Raw genomic sequence first — 8490 nt, 5'->3', positions numbered from 1 at the left:
GACTTAGTGCTTCCATGAAGAGAAGACCCTGATAAGAATATTGACCAAGGAGGGAAAGTTTAAACCTTGGCTGGTAAATGTTGAGTGGGAATGGGACAAGTTTTTTGATAGGAGATCCCTGTGGTGGAGGGTGCTTGAGATGACAGTGAAATCAGAGCCCACCACTGGGCTCTGGGTCTGCTCATCTCCCTGTGGAGATGTACAACCCCCCTAGCCCCCCTCCCCCATGGTGCATCCTGGGATCTGTGGAGGAGGAGGAGGAGGGGTGGCAGGAGGACCCTGAGCAATGTGGGGTTTGATGCCAGTGAGGTGAACATGAAAGTAAAGATCTGAATGGCCCTGCTAGGTTCAGGAACTTGAAGTGTGAATCTCTATCCTGTTGGTGTAGCTGATGTATCAATGAGCCTTTGCCATCCACTGGCTGGCCAAGCCTCCCTGCAGCACCCAAGGCTGCCCTAGCTGGGCACATTGGCTTTCCCGAGTGTGGGAGGTGGAAACCTGAAGGGAGAAAGAAGAGTGAGAAGATAAGTCTGGGGGAGGTTCATTGAGAGGAGGTGGAGGGCAGCCAGTGGAATAAAAGGGACAAGAGGTGGAGGGGGCAAGCCATGCACATGCAGTGTGCCAGGTACAGGACCCAGCCCTTTGGGTCAGGAGAGGCTGCTCTGAGTAATGATTTCACCAGCACCTGGAAAAGATGCTAAAGAAATTTCTCCTTAATCTACAAGCAAAGTACAAAGAGTTTCTGATGGGAAACAATGTTAAAATTTTTTACAGACAAAAAAACCCCAAACCCATAACAGCCATTAATCAAACAAATGTCACGTTCAGGAATTGAGCAACGTGGGAGGGCAAACTGACTGTGGGAGAGTTGTCTGTTCCCTCTACATCCCTCAGCATTGGGAAGTGTACACAATACCCAGCTTTACTACCTGCCTGCCCTTAGATTTGGAATTTAAATGCAATTAAAAGAGCACTTGAGAGAACCATACATTTTAATTACCTGCCTGCATCGCTGAGAAGTTGGAAAACAAAGAGAGCATTGCCCACTTGTAGTGAGTAAATCAAGACAGATGTGCTCCTGGGTGCCCATACATCAATATGACGACATAATCTAGTAAAGCAAGAAACCCATCTCTGCTGTAAGAATATTGCTTGTTTTGGTTCAGAAATTGAGCCCAATTGGTGTGTGTGATAAGTTGAGAGCCAGCTGAACAGCCACAGTTTCTAAACATGGGACAAAAAACATGTTTTCTGGAACCAAACGGAGCCACCATGAGACTCAGCTTGCAGGCAGGGCTGACACCCGTGGGTGCTGGGAGAAAGGTGTGAGAATGTGCTTTGGCTGAGGGAAGGAAGAGAATTGCTGGTTTGGGTTTTTTGTTTTGTAGCCTGGCTTCTGTCACCCTTGTCTTTTCATTAAATATGCTTGGAAAATATATCTCAATTGGAGAACAGTCTTTTTTTTTTTTTTTTTTTTTTTTTTTCCCCACACACTTCTTTGGTGCCCCCCAGATTAATGGCAATGGACCCGAGGCTTGGGCTGCCCCCGGGAAACTGGGACATCCAGCAAAAGAATAAAAAAAGGATTCCAGGATGACTAAAGCAACACCCTGCAGGACCGACCCATTGCTGGGGTGGGGGTCCCTTTGCAGGACCCTGAGCTATGTTGGTAGCACCTGAAGTTTCCCCATGGGGCAGCTCAGAGACTGAACAGGTTAACGTGGAAAAAACACATTAGATCTTTAAAAACAGTATTGGTGAGCATCTCTGTAATAGAAAGAAAACCCGACACACAGCTGGGAAATCCAGGGATATTTTGAAGAAATCGTGCCCCCTGCTGATTTAATTAGATTTTTTTCTTAGCTTCGGCACTAGAGCTGGTGTGAACATTTAAACATACTGATCAGCCTCCAAGGTCAATAATTCAGGTGTCCTGCTAGATAGTAAAAGTCTTCTCTTTCAGCACTGAAATGCTGAAATAAGATGCTTATTATTGATTTTCTTATTTTTTTTTTTTTAAGCAGAAGGCAAAAGATGAACAGCATATCCTTTCAGGGACAGCATTTCTGAGGCCATGCCTAGGATTTTCCACGTGTTTTGTAGCATTTAATGGGGGAATAAAAGCCTGGAATAATAACAGGAACAGAAATTTGTGACCAGGGGTTGTGCTAGGTTCCTAAAGCCTGTGTGGATGTTTGTGACTTACCTGCATGGTAAAATAGTCTCATTTTCTAGCCTGCCTGCAAAGGGCAGCCATCAGCTGCCCATTTAAAATAATCATGAGTGATCAGCACAATAAAAATAAATCACCTTGCAGTAGCAACAGCTGTTGGATTATGAGATTTTTAATATATATATATATACCCCAACATCTCAGAGCAGCCCTCTCAACAGCCGGTAGTATAAAAAATTACCTTTTTTTTTTTTTTTTTTTTTTTTTTCTTTTTCAGAAAACCTCAGCTGTGTCAAATCAGTTAGTTTGGAGGTCACTCCCAAAGCTTCCCTCCTTGCAGGTGGGACAGCAAAAACAGGGCAAAAAGGAAGAAAATGAGGTGCTAAGGAGGTGTGAGTTGGGCTCCCGGCGGCCCCCCCCCCGCTTCCATCCCACGGCGGGGCTGGGTGCAGGCTCCCCCACCCTGGGGAAGGGGTCACTGGGGCTGTCGTACAGACGTGTTCCGGATGGATTTAAGTGAGTCCAACATTTTTTTCCTTGTAAAATCCACCCCCTAAAATCCCCCTCGCTGTTCTTTCTGCGCTGTGCTCTGCGATTTATTGTTAACGCCGCGCTCGGTGACATTTTCTTTTGGTTTTCCTCTCCCGGAAGGTACATTGCCAACTTGCCTTCACTGGAAAGTCATTGAGTACCCTCTAGTGGATATTTTGGGGAAATATAGCTCAGCTCTTTCTTTATTGGTCTCTGAAGACAGCAGCAGCAGCTCTCTGGAGGGGGAGCCGTGTGTTTATAGTTACGACACCCAGGGGAGGGATTACCCTAAGTACAGCACATCCCAAGAGTTGCTGACTTTTACAAGAGCCCCATCTCTTTCCTTAAATCAAACATTAAGGGCAAACGAGATGAGAAATCGATACCTTAGAGTATTTTTTTTCCCCAACCAGTAGATGTGTACAAGCACAAAAATACCTGTAAAAAAAAATAAAAATGAATCTGCCAATTCATTTGCAGTATTTGGAATAACTTGAGATGGCATTTGGGCCCTCACTTCCAGCATCCAAGGAGAGGGTGGAAATCATGACAGGGAGCTCCTGGAAGGAGAAAGGATTTTTTTGCATGATTGCTTGGCTTATAATGTATTTATTAGCTTTATTAATTTATTTTTTTTAAAATAGCCAATGCATTTGCTGTTTGCTTTCTATGAACTGTCTGTGGTGGATTATCCTTCCCTAACATCCAAACTCAACCCACCCACTCCCCACCCACCCCCAGCCCCTCACTCATGCACCCTACTTCTCAGATAATGGTGTGAGGAAGGTCTTGTGTCAAGGTAAGGACAGGGAGCTCACTTGCCAGTTATAATCCCAGGCAAAGTAGTCTTGGTTGAGGGAAAAATATTTTAATACGTTGCAAATTAAAATAGATCCAGGTAGTGAGAAACAAAAGCAAATGTTAAAATAATACCTTTCTTCTCATCCTTCACCCATGCTCAACTTTTTTTCCCAAGCTTTCTGCCTCCTCCACCCACCAGGTTGCACAAGAGGATGGGAAATGAGAGCTGGTATCAGTCCATAACAGCTTCTCCTTCTTCCTTGTGCATTTCCTCCATGGGCTGCCATCCTTCAGTATAAACCTGCTCTGGTGTAGGTCCTCCACAGTGCAGTGGGCATCTGCTCCCAGAGTGCCTCCTCCCTTGCCTCCTTCCTTTTCCCTGGTGTCCCCTCTGCTCTTTCTCTTTTACCCTCCTCCTCCTCTGCCAGTCCAGAGTCATCTGCTCTTTCTGACACAACCAACCAATAACTCCGTCTCTAAAGTATTTTATGGCCCTGAACCAAAAAACGCACAGAAAACCAAGTATCTGCCTACACAAATTTCAGACAAATCGTGTCCATGCAGAAAGAAAAAAAAAACCAACAACCAAACTATGCCTTTTTCCTCATCATCACAGGGAGCAGCATTAGTTTCTGTTCCTGTCATCTATCAGGCCAATCCCTCTGTCAGCAGTCTCATCAGTTCACCTTGGGTTGATGTCAGACTAATGTCTTACAATTACCAGGCTCATCTTAATGCCTTTTTAGCAGTGGTTTAATTCTAAGCCTCTGTAAGGCTTCAGGAATTTCCCTGGTACATTAAGGATGTATTGAAAATGAAGATGAGTGGGCCAATTATCTCCTGGGCTGATCTTCCAGGCCTCACGAGTATGTGGAAAGAATTAAACCTATTTATACATAATACAGATTTTCAATGCTGCATGTATAACTTAGCAGCTAAAAAGTATGACCTTTTGTTTTGCTTGAATATACCATCCTACTTCTTTCTACATGAGTAAAAGAACTATTTATTTGGACCCCATGCACCGTTCTTATGCCAAATATTGTTCACTGTTAAGTGTTCATTTCTGAACAAGCCTGGAGGGTGGAGTGTTGCTGTTTGTTGGGAATCACCATTATTTCCAGCAAGTAGCTGGCTGTCCATTTCTCATTATTTAAGACAAAACCAGAGTTGCTCTTTAAATATACTTAGGTAAAAGAGGGACCAGCTGAACCTCAAACCCTCTTTCTAGCCACCTATTTCAGATTCTCCATTACCCACCCTCTCCACTAACAGCTGAGATACCTCCAGCCTCCCTCTGCCCTGTGCCAGGGCTGGCCAAGGTTTCTGAAGGGTGAGTGTTTGGTGAAGTCACATTTTGAGTAATGGGCTGGGGTTATCTCACAAACTTCTCAGTCCCTGGAAACTGGCCCTGATCTGAGCAGAGGTTTGGACTTGGAGGTCCCCAGAGAGACTTCTCAGGATAAATTGTTCTATAATTCTACATAAAAAATATGGTAGATCACATAAAAAGATAGGTGAAACTATTAAGAAGAGACAAAGGTGGGGTCCAGGATGAGATACAAGATTGCTGAGGAAAAAAAAAATCATTTTTGTAAAAAAATATTTCCTGAAATAAAATCTCCAGGAAGAACTATTTTTTTTATCTTTATATTCCCTAATCCAATGATTTTCTAATTGCTTTGAAGTCTCTCCATTGATGCCAGGCTGTGCTGCTCCCGCCCAGGGATGTACTCAGCACCTTGATGACATGCATACATTTTCCTTGTTGGCTCCTCTATTATGAAGACTCTGCACTCAAAAACTGCTGCTTTGAAAGCAATGAGTCACCTCGGCTTACAAATAATACATCCAAAATCTGCACCATGTCTGGCTGTATTTTAACCTGGGCTCTGAGACCTCTATTAGGTAGTGAAGAAGCATAAGTAGGAATTAACCACACAGGAGGCTTGTGCAGCCTTCCCAGAGTTAGCGGGTCCCTGGGCTTGGCTTTGAGGGTTCAGAGCTGGATAAGAGAGGAATTTTTTGGTTTTCTCCTTTCACTTACTAAACAGGCTTCAGAATGTTTCCTGCAGTACTGGAAAACAGGGTGCTTTGGAGCTGCATGGCAAGGTTTTGGAAGCTGGGGGGGCTGCAAGGTTGCTTTCTGTGAAAAGATGCAAGAAGCTGCTCTCATGTCTGACAGAACCCATTTCTCCTGGTTCCAGGACAGACCTGCTGCTGGCCAAGGTCAATCCCAGCAGTGGTGGTGGTAGCACCTCTGTCATAATGTATTTAAGAGGGGGAAAAAAATCTGCTGTGCAATGGCAGCCAGGGAAGAGAAGTGAGAATATGTGAGAGAAACCTCCAGACACCAAGGTCAGTGAAGAAGGAGAGGGAGGAGGAGTTCCAGGCACTGGAGCAGAGGTTCCCCTGCAGCCTGTAATGAAGACCCTGGTGGAGCAGATATCCACATGCAGCTCATGGAGGACCCCACATTGGATGCCTGAAGGAGGCTGTGACCACATGGAAGGTCCACACTGGAACATGCTCCTGGCAGGCCCAGTGGAGAGAGGAGCCCACACTGGAGCAGTTTTGCTCCAGTGGGGACTCGTGACCCCATGGGGAACTCATGCTGGAGAAGTCTGTTCCTGAAGGACTTGCACCCCGTGGATGGGATCTACACTGGAGCAGTTCATGGAGAACAGCAGGATATGGGAAGGACTCATGCTGGAGTAGGAGAAAAGTGTGAGGAGGAAGGAGAAGCAGAGACAACGTGTGATGAACTGACAGCAACCTCTGTTCTCTGTCTGAGAGGGGGGGGAGGCAGAGCAAATCTGAAGTTGAGCCCCTGAAGAATGGAACGGTGAGGGGAAGGTGTTTTTGTATGTGCTCTTATTTCTCATTATCCTACCCTGGTGTTAACTGGCAATAAACTAAACTAATTTCCCCAAGTCAAGTCTGCCTTCCCCCTGATGCCAGCTGCTGAGTGACCTCCCTGGCCTTACCTCCACCTGTGAGCCTTCTATGATGCTTCCTCTGCCCCATCCAGCTGAGGAAGGCAGTGACAGAGCAGCTTTGGTGGGCACCAGCCAGGGCCAGCCCACCCCACAGGGACGTGCCAGCTCAAGGACTGCAGACACAGACTGTTTTACAGAGCAAGCACAAGTGTTTGTTTCCACATGATTTCAAACAACAAACACGTATAGCAAAAAATAAACTGGCTCAGTCAGCGCTTGGGAAAAGGGCGTGAGCTGCCACCCATGGCAATTCCCATGGGATACCTGCTGCCCTCCCCTTTGCAAAAGGCCACTCGAGTGATTCACACCCCCATCTGACTTTTGCAGCTTCTTCAGCCACACCACTTACTATCTTGGACCCAAATGGTTTTTAAAATGGTGTTCACAGAGCCTTCTTCTGAAACTGAGGCGTGACCAGGCTGTGCCCTGAGAGGCAGGGCCTGCAGAGGGGAATTACCCTACCCTTGTGCCTGACCCCGCTCACGCTCGCCTTTCCCCATCATTGCTTCCTGCAAAGGGATGGGGCCACATCTTTCCTCCCCATAGATGAGAGCAGAGACCTGGAACTGCTGGAAACTCTTCCCTGCTGGCTGGAGGAAAGCTGGGAGCTGCAGGAGCATGGTGCTTCCGTACCCCTCTTTTCTTTGCTGGATACCCCAGTGCCAGCCCAGCCACTCACCATCTTGAACAGTCTCCAGAATCTTTCCTAACAAGCATTACTTTTTTGTTGTTTGTTTGTTTGTTTGTTCTAAACAACCACAGAGGGCAAGGGCTACTTTTGAAGAGGAACAAGGATCTCTGCATCTCTCCAGCTCCACAGGGGCCCAGCATGGTGGGTGAGCATCGTGCTGGGTGACATTTCCCCACGCCTCCGGTGACTGATCCAGTTGGCCAAGCAGCTCTCCCGCTTGCATTCAGCTCCTTAATCCTTTTTATCTCCCACTCCAGAAGCGACAACTTTTCTGTTTGCACCTCCGTTGCGTCACCACCCCCCTCCACAGCTGCCCTGTATTTTTTTGCCTAACAGCATGTAATTAATCAGCTGAGGTTCGTAATAAAATATGACGCCCATTTAATAGACTGAGTCACTGGCAGAGCAAAGCAAAATTATTCACTGGGAAGGATGGCAGGGGAGATAAGGCAGTGCTGTCAGCAGCAAGGGGCAGGCCTGCCTTGCCCTCTGCAGCAGCAGCAGCAGCCCAGGTGACACCAAGACCCAACCTGCTGATGTTTCCTTGTTGCTTGGTGACGTTTTGGCACATTTTCCTGCCTTACCCAGCACTTCTGAGGTGGGAGCCAGATTGGTCAATCCTTTCCGTAAGTGATGGGCATGAGAGGAGGGTTAGGCTGGGAACTGGGAAACAAACAGAACGGGTGGAACAGAGAGGTGACTGCCACCCCCGTGGGGACACCCACCCTCCTCTGGATGAGGGGAAGGGGTGGGACCCCACTGAGGGGATGTGCCCTTCAGGGAAAGCCACCAGCCTCCTCCCCAGGCTGCTGCCATCTCAAACATGGGGCTGATTTCTATTTGTAGCATACTTTTTTGTTGCCTGTTGTGGTAGAGTCACATCATTAGTCTTCATTAGAGAGTGATAAAATACCCATGTAAAACCAGCTGATCACCAGTGCTGTGCTTTATGAGCTCTGGAGTCACAAGACAGAGCAGTTCTCTAGCATTATAAAAAAAAAATCTCCCTCTTGTGGCTCCAAAATCATCAGAGGTAAAAAAAAAATCTGCCTTTAATGCTGCTGACAAAGGCTTTAGGGATTGCATGCAAACAGCTGAATCGGTGTATGGGGGACTCGTCCTTATAACACCAGGAAATATTGGGAGTTTGTGCAATTTCCCTCACAAGAATTGCAGAAAAAGACAGCAACACCAGATAAGTTTAATTGTAACATCAGAAATACAGAAAATAGCCTATATAGAGGCAACAGAAGAGATAATAATGTGTCTGATGAAACAGAAAGATGAACAAAAGT

The sequence above is a fragment of the Heliangelus exortis genome, chromosome 3 (genome assembly GCF_036169615.1).
Source record: "Heliangelus exortis chromosome 3, bHelExo1.hap1, whole genome shotgun sequence".
Classification (NCBI taxonomy): Eukaryota; Metazoa; Chordata; class Aves; order Apodiformes; family Trochilidae; genus Heliangelus; species Heliangelus exortis.
The sequence above is the reverse complement of the archived record's forward strand: the minus strand, read 5'-3'. Positions refer to the sequence as shown.